Genomic DNA, 10,695 nt, shown 5'->3' with positions numbered 1-10,695 from the left:
ATCAGTGATTGCTGACTACTATTAACAAAGATGTTAAGAACATTTTGTGGGGAAAGGTTAGCCTCTTTGTTAAATGGTTCTGGGAAAATTGGACAGCCACATGTGGAAGATGAAACTAGACCCTTACCTTTCACTTGTTATATAAATAAACTCAAAATTAATTTTAAATGTAAGACTTGAAACTATGAAACCACTAGAGGAAAACATAGGGAAATATTCAGAATACTGGAATGGGTAAGGAGGTTTTAGAGAAGGAACAAAAGCAAACATAGACAAATAAGATTACATCACATTGAAAGTTTCTTCACAAAAGGAAACAACTGGCTAGGCCTAGGAGTACACACTTGTAATCCCAGCACATGGGAGGCTGAGGCAGAATTGAAAGCTTGAGACCTTGTCTCAAAACAAACAAGCAAATAAAAGAAATAGGGTGCTAGAGGCATGGCTGAAGTGGTAAAGCACCTGCCTAGCAAGGGTGAGGCCCTGAGTTCAAACCCTGGTACTGCCAAAAAGCAGTAACCAAACCAAAACCAAAACCCAAAAACAGGAAACAGAGTGAATATCTCAATAGCAAAAAACAAAAAAAATTAAAAATGGGTGATTGAACTGGAGTTGTTTCTTAGTGATACAGCACTCACATTGCATGTACAAGACCCTGGTTTCAATCCCTGGCACTGCAAAAAAAAAAAGGCAGGGGGAATGGATCAGACCTAACAGACATTTCTCAAAAGAAGACATACACATGGCCAACACGCATTTCGGAAAATGCTCAACCTTACTAATCATCAGAGAAATGCAAATCAAAACCAAAATGAGATGTCACCTTACTTTAGTTAAGAAGGCCTATTATAGAAGGGCAAGAGCTAATGAGCTCTGGGGAGGCTGGGGAGAAAAGGGAACTCCTGTGCCTTGTTGGTGGGAATATACGTTAGCACAGCCATTATGGCAAAGCAGTGTGAAGGTTCCTCAAAAAACTAAAAATGGAACTCTTGGTTTCCAAGTGACTGGGTGATCACACCATTGAGTGACATGTGCCTCCCTCAAATCTTGTTACAATATTGGCACATTACACTTCTGATGTGAAAGAAAAACAAATGGAGCTACCATATGATCCAGCAATCCCACTCCAAAGGGAATGAAATCAGTCTGTCAAAAAGACACCTGCGCTCCCAGGTTTACGGCAGTGCCATCCAGAATAGTCAACAAATGGGAGCAGCCTAAGTGTTCATCAACCAATCAATGGATATGCATACATGATAGCATACTACTCAGCCATAAAAAGGGCAAAATCCCATTATTTGTGTCAACATGGATGGGACTAGAGATCATAATTTTAAGTGAAACAAGCCAGGCTCAGAAAGACAGGTATTATATGCCATCGCTCATAAGTAGAATCTAAAAATAGTGGGTCTCATGGAAGTTGAGATGGAATGGTGGCTACCACAGGCTGGGGAGAGAAGAAGGGTAGATTATTGTTAGGCAGGAGTAAGAAGTTCTAGTATGCTGTTGCACAGCAGGGTGACGATAGATAAGGATAATATACTGTACATTTTTAAAGCTAGTGTAGTAGGGAGAAGAACTAAAAAAAGACAAACAGACAGGTTTGTGTTCTGATAATGTAGCAGGGGAAAGGGATGGCATAACAGAGAGATAAAACTTAAAGAACTGAAACATAAAAAAGGTCACGTAGCACTGGGAGAGAAGTAGCCAATAGAGTTACCTACAATCACATATGGGTTAAACCTTGCCTTTTGTTTCTGTAACCTGCTTACAAGGGTACATAAGGTAAGACCTTTTTGTTCTCAGGGCTCAGCCTTTGGACAGGAGTCTGCTGAGTCTGCTGGCAAAATAAAATGCTGCTTCCTGCTAAACTGCCTCAGTGTCCTGTATCTCAGCTTGAGGTTCCCACAACATTTCTTGGGGGCTGGTCTGGGATTGTGGAGCTGGTGATTTGTCACCTCCCTTGTTGCCAGGATGTGCATCCCTGGACCACCGGGAGAAGACACCATCAGGAGCCAACAAACAGCTTGATCCAGAGGAGGGACTCGACCTCTCAGCAAGATGAGGTGAAGGCCTCAGATGTACAACGGAACCTGGTGAGGCACAGGAACCAGCGAGGGAAGGGGAGCACTGCCTGTCAGACTGGTAAGAACCCGGGTTCAAATTCAGGCCTGCCTCAGGAGGCAGAAGGGGAGACTGATCACCTCCCACAGACCCCCTAAGAGCCCTATTTGGAGCAAAACTGGGTCTCTCAGGTTAAGGGAGCCGAGCAAAATTGTGTGAGATACGTCCTAGAGTTAGGGGCATTGAGCTTTTCCCAGGAGATAGCCACAACTGAGGTTAAGGGATGGATAACAAAAAATTCAGCTCCAAAGAGGGAGACTCACAAGAGAACAGATGCATCATCTACCATTCCACCAGATAGCCCTCTGGGTACAATTTACAAGTTTTTTCTTTTTTTTTTTTTTGAGATTATGTGTGTATCAATTTGTTTAAAGCACTGGGCAAAATTTAATTTGCTCCTGGAATTCCAACTCATCTTATGCGCACTTAAGTTGATATTTTTTTCTGGCATGCTTAATTTATAAAACTTGGGGTGTGTGTGTGTGTGTGTGTGTGTGTGTGTGTATAAGCATCTTGAAAATGGCTCTTAAAATGCTATTGTAAGGTTAATGTGATATTCAAGGTAACAACAACAACAACAACAAAAACCCAGGGTGTTTATTTTAAAGATCTCTGTTATAAACTGCTTAAACTTTTTATATATGAATATGTATCTTGAGGATGGTTCTCATTATAGAGTCAAGGTAAAAAATTATTACTCTGTTCTACTGCTACTTTAAGAAAACAGGTTTTCAAACTTACTTCAATCAGGTCTCACTAGGATACAGGCATTCAGGGGTTAACACTGGCTTAGACCAGAGGAGAAAAGAAAAAAAGAAAAGAAAAGGGGGCACAGCCTGCAGCAGGAATCTTAAAATTTGGGTTGTTAAAAATGACCTCAGCCTGTTCATTCTGTCGTAAATAAAATCTGGGATTTAACTCTCTCTTATAATCCATGGGCCTATTAACAAATGAGCTTTCTATAAATTGTTTTTATACAAAAAATAATTTTAAGGTTGCTTTCTTTCTGTTTTTTTTCTCTTCATACAAATATAAGGCTCTAAGTTAAAAGGTTTTACAAGTGATATATATAATATATATTATACATATATATTATATATAGTATTATGGTATTAAAGATATGGGTTTTAAAGAATAAAAGGTTAAAAAAATACTTTTAAATAAAAAAAAAAAGATAAAAACAAGCTCCTCCAGGGGATACAAAATAAGTACAGAGTGAGTTGTTATAAAAAGATGGAGCTTATAAATGCTATGTAAGTGATTGAGTTGACTAAAATCCAGTTATATTAAAGGTTTTATAAGGTCAAAATTTAAGGTACTGATATTAAACTAAAACTTAAGTCTCTAAGCTCATAACAAGAAGACTATCTTAAAAATATTATACTGTTCTTAATAATATTTACAAAAACTATCTTAAAAATGGTTTTTGTTTTGTCGAGATAACTGTCAGGAATTTCTGGTGCTACAGGTTAATCCACAAATTTGTCAAGACAACAAGAGTTTATTGAAACAGAGAGAGACAAGAGGCAGCTGAGGACAGGGAGTGCTGCTGCACTGCTATGAGGGTTGGGACAGATTTACTTATGTAAAGCAAAGTAAAAAAAAAAAAAACAAAGCCAAGGTGCACTGTCCAGATAGGATAAAGGGAAAAAAAAAACTCAAAAAGGAGCACTACACTGGAGGTCAAGACCTCCAGCTTTTATTAGAGTCAGTAGAGTGAAGATGTTAGTCCTACTCCTTCCCCATGGCAGGCAGAGGGAATTTCTGGCCTGGGATGGCCAGATTGTGCTGTTATTTTAGGGGGACTCCATTGACTACAGGTTGGTGGGATCCTGCTGTATGTCATGAGCCATGTGTTAATGTCAACAATCTGGGATGTGATCCCTTATCAACATCTGAGCCATGGTTCTTGGCCATTAGGTTTCCTAACTCCACACTTAGTGCCATAAATATTTACCTGTATTCTCTAGTGATTTTTGTCAGGGTTTTAACTACTAAGGTAACTGAGTCATGTTCATTTAAGAGTTGGCTTATGTAAAATTTTCTATATGACCTCATGGTTAAACAACTGTTGTCATGGATGATACGAATACAGTCATTACACTATATGTGTCTGTTACTGGGCTGTTTGGGGTCACTGACACTGTTTTGGTACGTTCAAGTGATCATATCAAGCCCACAGGAAAGGTCCATCTGCACAGAAGCGGCCATTGCCATTCTGGGGTATGGATGAGCTCAGTTGGAAATTGGAGGGAGAAGTTCTAAGCTGGGAACACAGCTCAGTGATATACGGCTTGCCTAGCATGCGCAAGGCCCTGGGTTAGAGCCCCAGAATAGCAAAAAAAAAAAAAAAAAAAAAGTAGGGAGTGTCTAGGACTATGCTATGAAGAACACTTGTTAGCCAAAAAGAAAAACAAACAAATTAAAACAATGAAACCAAAAATCAAAGAGGTGATGTCCAGATTTAGAAAGAAAGCCAGGAAGCTCAGGTAAGAGAGTGTGTTGCAAGGGAGGGGTGAGGATAGGTAAGACACTTAAAAAAACAGCATTTGTTGCCCTCAATGCAGAGAAACTAAAGCAGATACCTTAAAAGCAACTGAGGCCAATAGGAGAAGGGGACCAGGAACTAGAGAAAAGTTTAGATCAAAAAGAATTAACCTAGAAGGTAACACCCACACACAGGAAATCAATGTGAGTCAACTCCCTGTATAGCCGTCCTTATCTCAACCAGCAAAACCCCTTGTTCCTTCCTATTATTGCTTATACTCTCTTCAACAAAATTAGACATAAGGTCAAAATAGTTTCTGCCTGGTAGCAAGGGGGTGGGGGGGAAAGGGAAGGGGTGGGGGCAGGGGGGAGAAATGACCTAAACATTGTATGAACATATGAATAAAATAAAAATAAAAAAAAATAAAAAATAAAAAATAAAGAGCGTGTGTTGGAAGGAGGTCCACAGTATGGAAAGAAAACATGTTGGCCTCTGATCACTTTGGAGAAAACTGTTCTGATGCAGTAGCAGGCATGGAAGACACACTGAAGAGAGTAGAAGAGGCAGCAGGACTGAGGAAACTGGTATAGCAAGTGCTGGCAGGGAGTTTGGTTGGGAAGGAGGGAGGGTAGCACCTGGCGGAGGATGAAGGGCTTTGAGGGAGGATGTGTGTAATTGGCAAGCTCCTACCTCACAGGACTATTGTAGTCAAAACTGGAGAGTCCACACAAAAGGGTTCGCCTGGTGCCTGCTACATAGCACACACTTAACAAACTTAAGTTTAAAAAAATTGGAGAAAAGCTAGCATAATACCAAAGCCCATGCTCTCACTTCCGAGCACTCATCAAAGGCCTGCGTACCCCCTAAATTGTCACTCACATCCTGCCTTTCTAAGCACTGTATTGATTAAACCACTCAAGCAAATATACTTGCCCAAGTGCCTTGTGTACTAACAACAGAACCTAGATTTTAAAAAACACTTATTTTTAATATATTTCTTATTTTTTATTCTCATAACAATTATACACTGTGCTTTCTGCATATATAACGAATTAGAGGAACCACCCTTTGGCAGTCAAGTCACTAGAAAATCAAGTTTAAACACCAGTCAAGGCTATGATGTGAGCGCCCCCTACTGCTGAGAAACTTAAAAGTACACCTCAGGTTCTAACAGTTATCTTGAATTGATTCAAAGCATTACATACTCTAGAAATCTTTCCACAGATGACACTGAGATGACTATTATTTCCAGTAACTAATTAAAATACGAAAACTTTAAAACTTTAACTTTTCCTTTTAATCTGTAAACAGTTGATTAGTTAATTGATCAAGTGTTTGTGTTCTCCCTTTTAACTAGAAAGCTTCATGTCTTTTAGCTGCTTAAGTTATAAGTCTTACAAAATATTGTAATATTTATATGTAACTTTGAATTTTTTAAGTAGACAACATTTCTAAGATGTGTTTTTGGCTTGTACTTACGAGCTAGAACGTAACACTTCAACCTTCATTGATAACTTTCTTTGTACTGGGTACTTGATGCTGTGGGAACAGAGTTTTAAAAAATTATTTCAATGAAGCAACAATATAAGAATAAAACACATTTTAAGTGTTCTATAAGCAAGAAATCAGGAAAAAAGAGTCCTGTGTGGGATTTTGCAGAGGTGACTTACTTTTTCATCCATCTACTTAGTAAGTGCCTACTATATAAACAAAGATAAATCACACAGGGCTCTTTTTTTTTTTAATAGAGCCCACAACCTAGTAGGGGAGACAGATATATAAACAAATCATTTATTCCCCATCTTTTTTGGGGGATGGGACTGGGGTTTGAACCTAGGGCTTTGCACTGGCAAAGTGGGCACTCTACCACTTGAGCAACACTTCCAGCTCATTTTGCTCTGGTGATTTTGGAGATGGAGGTCTCATGAATTATTTGCCCAGGCTAGCCTCAAACTGTGATCCTCCCAATCTCAGCCTCCCAAGTAGCTAGGATTATAGGCATGAGCTACTGGTACCTGGCTCCCATCTTTTGTCTAAACCAGAGAAAAGTATGTGTTAATTTGGAATGGAAATATAAACATCATGAGACTTACAGCTATGTGAGGGGCAGAGATGGGAGATCTGGGTTCAAGGCAGAAAGTTAGCAAGATCCTTTCTCAAAAAACAAGTTTGATGTAATGGCACATATCTATAATCCCAGATAGTCAGGAGGTATAAGCAGGAAGATCTCAGTTGAAGGCTGGACCCAGGCAAAAAGGGAAAAATCCTAGATGAAAAAAAAAAAAGTAAAAAAGGGTTGGGGGTTGATTCAAGTGATAGAGCACCTGCCTAGTAAGCAGAAGGTCCTGAGTTCAAACCCTAGTGCAGGAAGGAAGGAAGGAAGAAGAGGAGAGGAGAGGAGGGGAGAGGTGAAGAAAGAAAAGGAAAAGAAAAAGATTCACTCACTCACCTGCACAAAGAACTCAATACCTGTGTGCAGCTCTGTAAGAGGAGTGGCTTTGTGTGAACTGGTCACATAAATATGACATGATGGATCCCATTCTCACTGAGGCCTTCTGCTGGAATATTGTTTTCTTTAGGGTAAAACTTGGTCATATTAATTTTTCAGCCTCTGGACAGCACAGGGACTGGAATACAGTGGCCAACCAAAGCTGATTGAATGGTGGTCAGAGGAGGGAATGGACAAAGAGGTTTCAAGAAGATTGAGCTAGGTATTTAAATTAACTAGGAGTTTTCAAGATTGACAGTAGGAGCTGGGTGGCTGTGGCTCCTGCCTGTAATTCTAGCTACTCAGGAGGCAGAGATCAAGAGCATCATGTCTCAAAGCCAGCCATCAGGGGCTGGTAAGAGGGAGAGGGCTTGCCTAGCAAGTGTGAGGCCCTGAGTTTAAACCCCAGTACCACCAAAAAAAAAAAAAAAAAAAAGATTAACACTGGATACAGATTGGGAGAAAAGAGGCCAAAGAAAAGTGTTCTGAGCAAAGGAGTGAGTACAGGGAAACAAGGAAAGCCACAGAGCCCACTGGGGCGATTGCAAACACTCTGATGTATTTGGAGGAAAGCGTGAGAAAAGGAAGTGAAGGAACGCTACACTGGAGAAACAGGAACTGTTAGCATGAAACATGCATGTTCTCCACAGCAGAAAGACAAACTCTCACGGCAATGGAAAGGCTGCACCAGCATGGGAAAGAGCTAAATAAAAAGCTTGGGAAGGAGTGAAAGTAGAGAGTAAACTAAAGCCATGAAGGTGGAGAGAAAGAGCAGTTTTAAAACCTACTTGGAGTGTCAGTTTTGCAATACAGAAGAAAATACCATTTTTTTGATGGTACTGGTTTGAACTCAGGGCCTCACACTTGCTCAGCAGGTACTCCACCAGTGGACCCACTCTGACAGCTCAGTAATTGAGGTTTTAAGCAGCATTTGGATGTCTCAAGATCACAAAAATGATTGTTTAGAAAAGGTTCTCTCCAAGCAGCCAAAAAAAAAAAAAAAAAAAACCTTCATTGAAAACATCAGACTTTCATTGATAAAAGGTGTAAAAACAAATCATTTTAGTATGTCTGTTTCAAAAAACTGAATATATAAAAATAAGTTTTGCTAGGTACAGGTGGCTCACGCTTGTAATACTAGCTACCCAGGAAGCAGAGATCAGGAGGATCAAGGTTTGAAGCTAGCCTGGGCAAATAGTTTGCGAGACCCTATCTTGAAAATACCTAACAAAAAAAGGGCTGGTGAAGTGTCCAGTGCAAGAGTACCTGCCAAGCAAGCACATAGGCCCTGAGTTCAAACCCTAGTACCACCACCAAAAAAAAAAAAAGTTTTGTGTGCAAACTTAAAGACATAACTTTTATCGATATTTTGACAAATTGTGATAAATCAGTAAATCTGATATTATAGATTAAATTGTTTTATTTAATCATTGGGGGTTTTGGCATACTCTAAACAGAAGGGAAAAACTAACTTACATGCACATAGACAAAAATTATGATGTAGTAATAGGATGGCTTTACATGGGCATGTGCACACACACACGGTAACATGCATGCAGCTCCTTTATATCTCCCAAGTGAGAAAAAAGGGTGTCACTTTCACTCCAAAGACCATGGCTTCTGAGCTGAGAAGAAGGTAGCTAAGCTCTCCCTTTTCCATTTTTGATAAAGAGGAAAAAAACCACACGGGGTGCAGTGGCTCATGCTTGTAATCCTAGCTGCTTGGGAGGTGGGAATGAAGAGGATCTCTGTTCAAGGCCAGCCCTTGCAAAAAGTTACCGAGACCCCCATCTCAACAAATAAGCTCGGAGTGGTAGTATTTGCCTGTAATTCCAGCTACTGGGAGGCATAGGTAGGGCATTACCATCCAAGGCAGGCCACAGGCAAAAATGAGAGGCTTTACCCAAAAAATAAATAATTAAAGCAAACCAAGACTGGGGGTGTGGCTCAAATGGCAGAGCACCTGCCTAGCAAGTAGGCGGCCCTGAGTTATCTATATATCTATATAATGTAAAGACATTTTTAAGAAACAAAGAGAGAGTTCAGTTCCAAATTGCCTTGGATAAAAGGTAAAAAATGGGCTTGGGGTGATAGAGTACATGCTAAAGGTTTGGGTTCAGGCTCTAGCACCAAATAAAAACAGAAGGAAAAGCCAGGCACCAGTGGCTCACGCCTGTAATCCTAGCTACTCAGGAGGCAGAGATCAGGAGGATCGCGGTTTGAAGTCAGCCTGGGCAAATAGTTCTCGAGACCCTATCCCAGAAAACCAAGGTGTAGGTCCTAAGTTCAAACCTCAGATTGAAAAAAAAAACAATAGAAAGAAAGAAAGAAAAATGACACTGGGAAGTACGTATTTGTATGTAACAACTAACTGTGGTTAGGGTTGGGCCTTGTGGTACACAACTGTAATCCCAACTACTTGGGAGACAGAAATAGGCCAGGTAACGCCAACAATTAGGGAGCTCTTATCTCAAAAACAAACTAAAAGCAGCAAGGCAAAGTGGCTTATGCCTGTAATCCTACATTGGGAGGCTCAAGGTTGGAGGCCAGCCTGGGCAAATGGTTCTGGAGACCCCATCTCCAAAATAACCAGAGCAAAATGGATTGGAGGTGTGGTTTAAGCTGTAGAGCGCCTGCTTTGCAAGCATGAAGCTCTGAGTTCAAACCCCAGTCCCACCAAAAGGACAACAAAAGCTAAAAGCAAAAGGACTGAGGATGTGGGCTAGAAGTGTGGCTCAAGAGGTAGAGCACTTGTCTGGAAAGTGCAAGGCCCTGAGTTCAAACCCCAGCACTACAGAAGAAAGAAAAATAAAACGGATTGGGGATGTGGCTCAAGTGCTTGTCTAGCAAGCTCGAGGCCCTGAGTTCAATTGAGATTTAGATTAAATCTCATACAAAAGTCTATAAAAATAGTAGGCATCTGTCTGATCTATCCCTGAATGGTAGGACTTTTTCTTTTCAGGTCACTTATATTGCATTAATACTCATGGGGAGCTTGGGGTAGACCTTAATGGCCTCCTAGACTTACACCCTTCATCATGCCCTTGTGAAGTCCCTACCCATACTGACTTTGGGCTTGGCTATGGGACCAAACAGTAATGATACAGGCAGAGATCCCTGTGAGATTGTACACTGTGACTTGCCCTCTTAGAGTGCCACTGTTGCCACATGAAGCCAATCTGGCCTCCTAGAGATGCAGGGCCCACTGGGAGGGAACTGAGCCCACCACATCCAACCCAGGTCACTTAATGCAGCCACCAAGGGAGCCTAAGGGAGACCAGCAAAAGAAGTATGTGGCCAAACTATAGAAACGTGAAGAATAAGTTCTTATATTAGGTCCCCAAGTTTGGGGATGGCTACATACTGTGAGAATCAACTAAAGTTAGGTCTTTTCTGTGAAAGGAGTTAATGTATAACTATCATTGTGTAGATGCCAGCTAACCTCCACAATTTGCTGCCTACATGCTTTGTGAAATGTTTTTTTGACCTTGCAAGGTTCTTGCGGTCAAAGAGCTGTTTATCGCCGGATGTCCTAATCTCAAACTGTTTGCAAGATGAATATTGCCCAAAAGAATTTTCTTGTTCTTCCTGCTTC

General features: G+C 40.6%; 1 pseudogene; it reads left to right on the top strand.

The window, feature by feature from the left end:
* The first annotated feature begins 985 nt into the window (after positions 1-985).
* LOC141425396 (small nucleolar RNA U13) lies at positions 986-1,080 on the top strand (annotated as a pseudogene).
* Positions 1,081-10,695: the final 9,615 nt, after the last annotated feature.

This window comes from Castor canadensis, chromosome 7 (genome assembly GCF_047511655.1).
Source record: "Castor canadensis chromosome 7, mCasCan1.hap1v2, whole genome shotgun sequence".
NCBI classification, from domain to species: Eukaryota; Metazoa; Chordata; class Mammalia; order Rodentia; family Castoridae; genus Castor; species Castor canadensis.
This window is presented reverse-complemented; position numbering and strand designations above follow the sequence as displayed.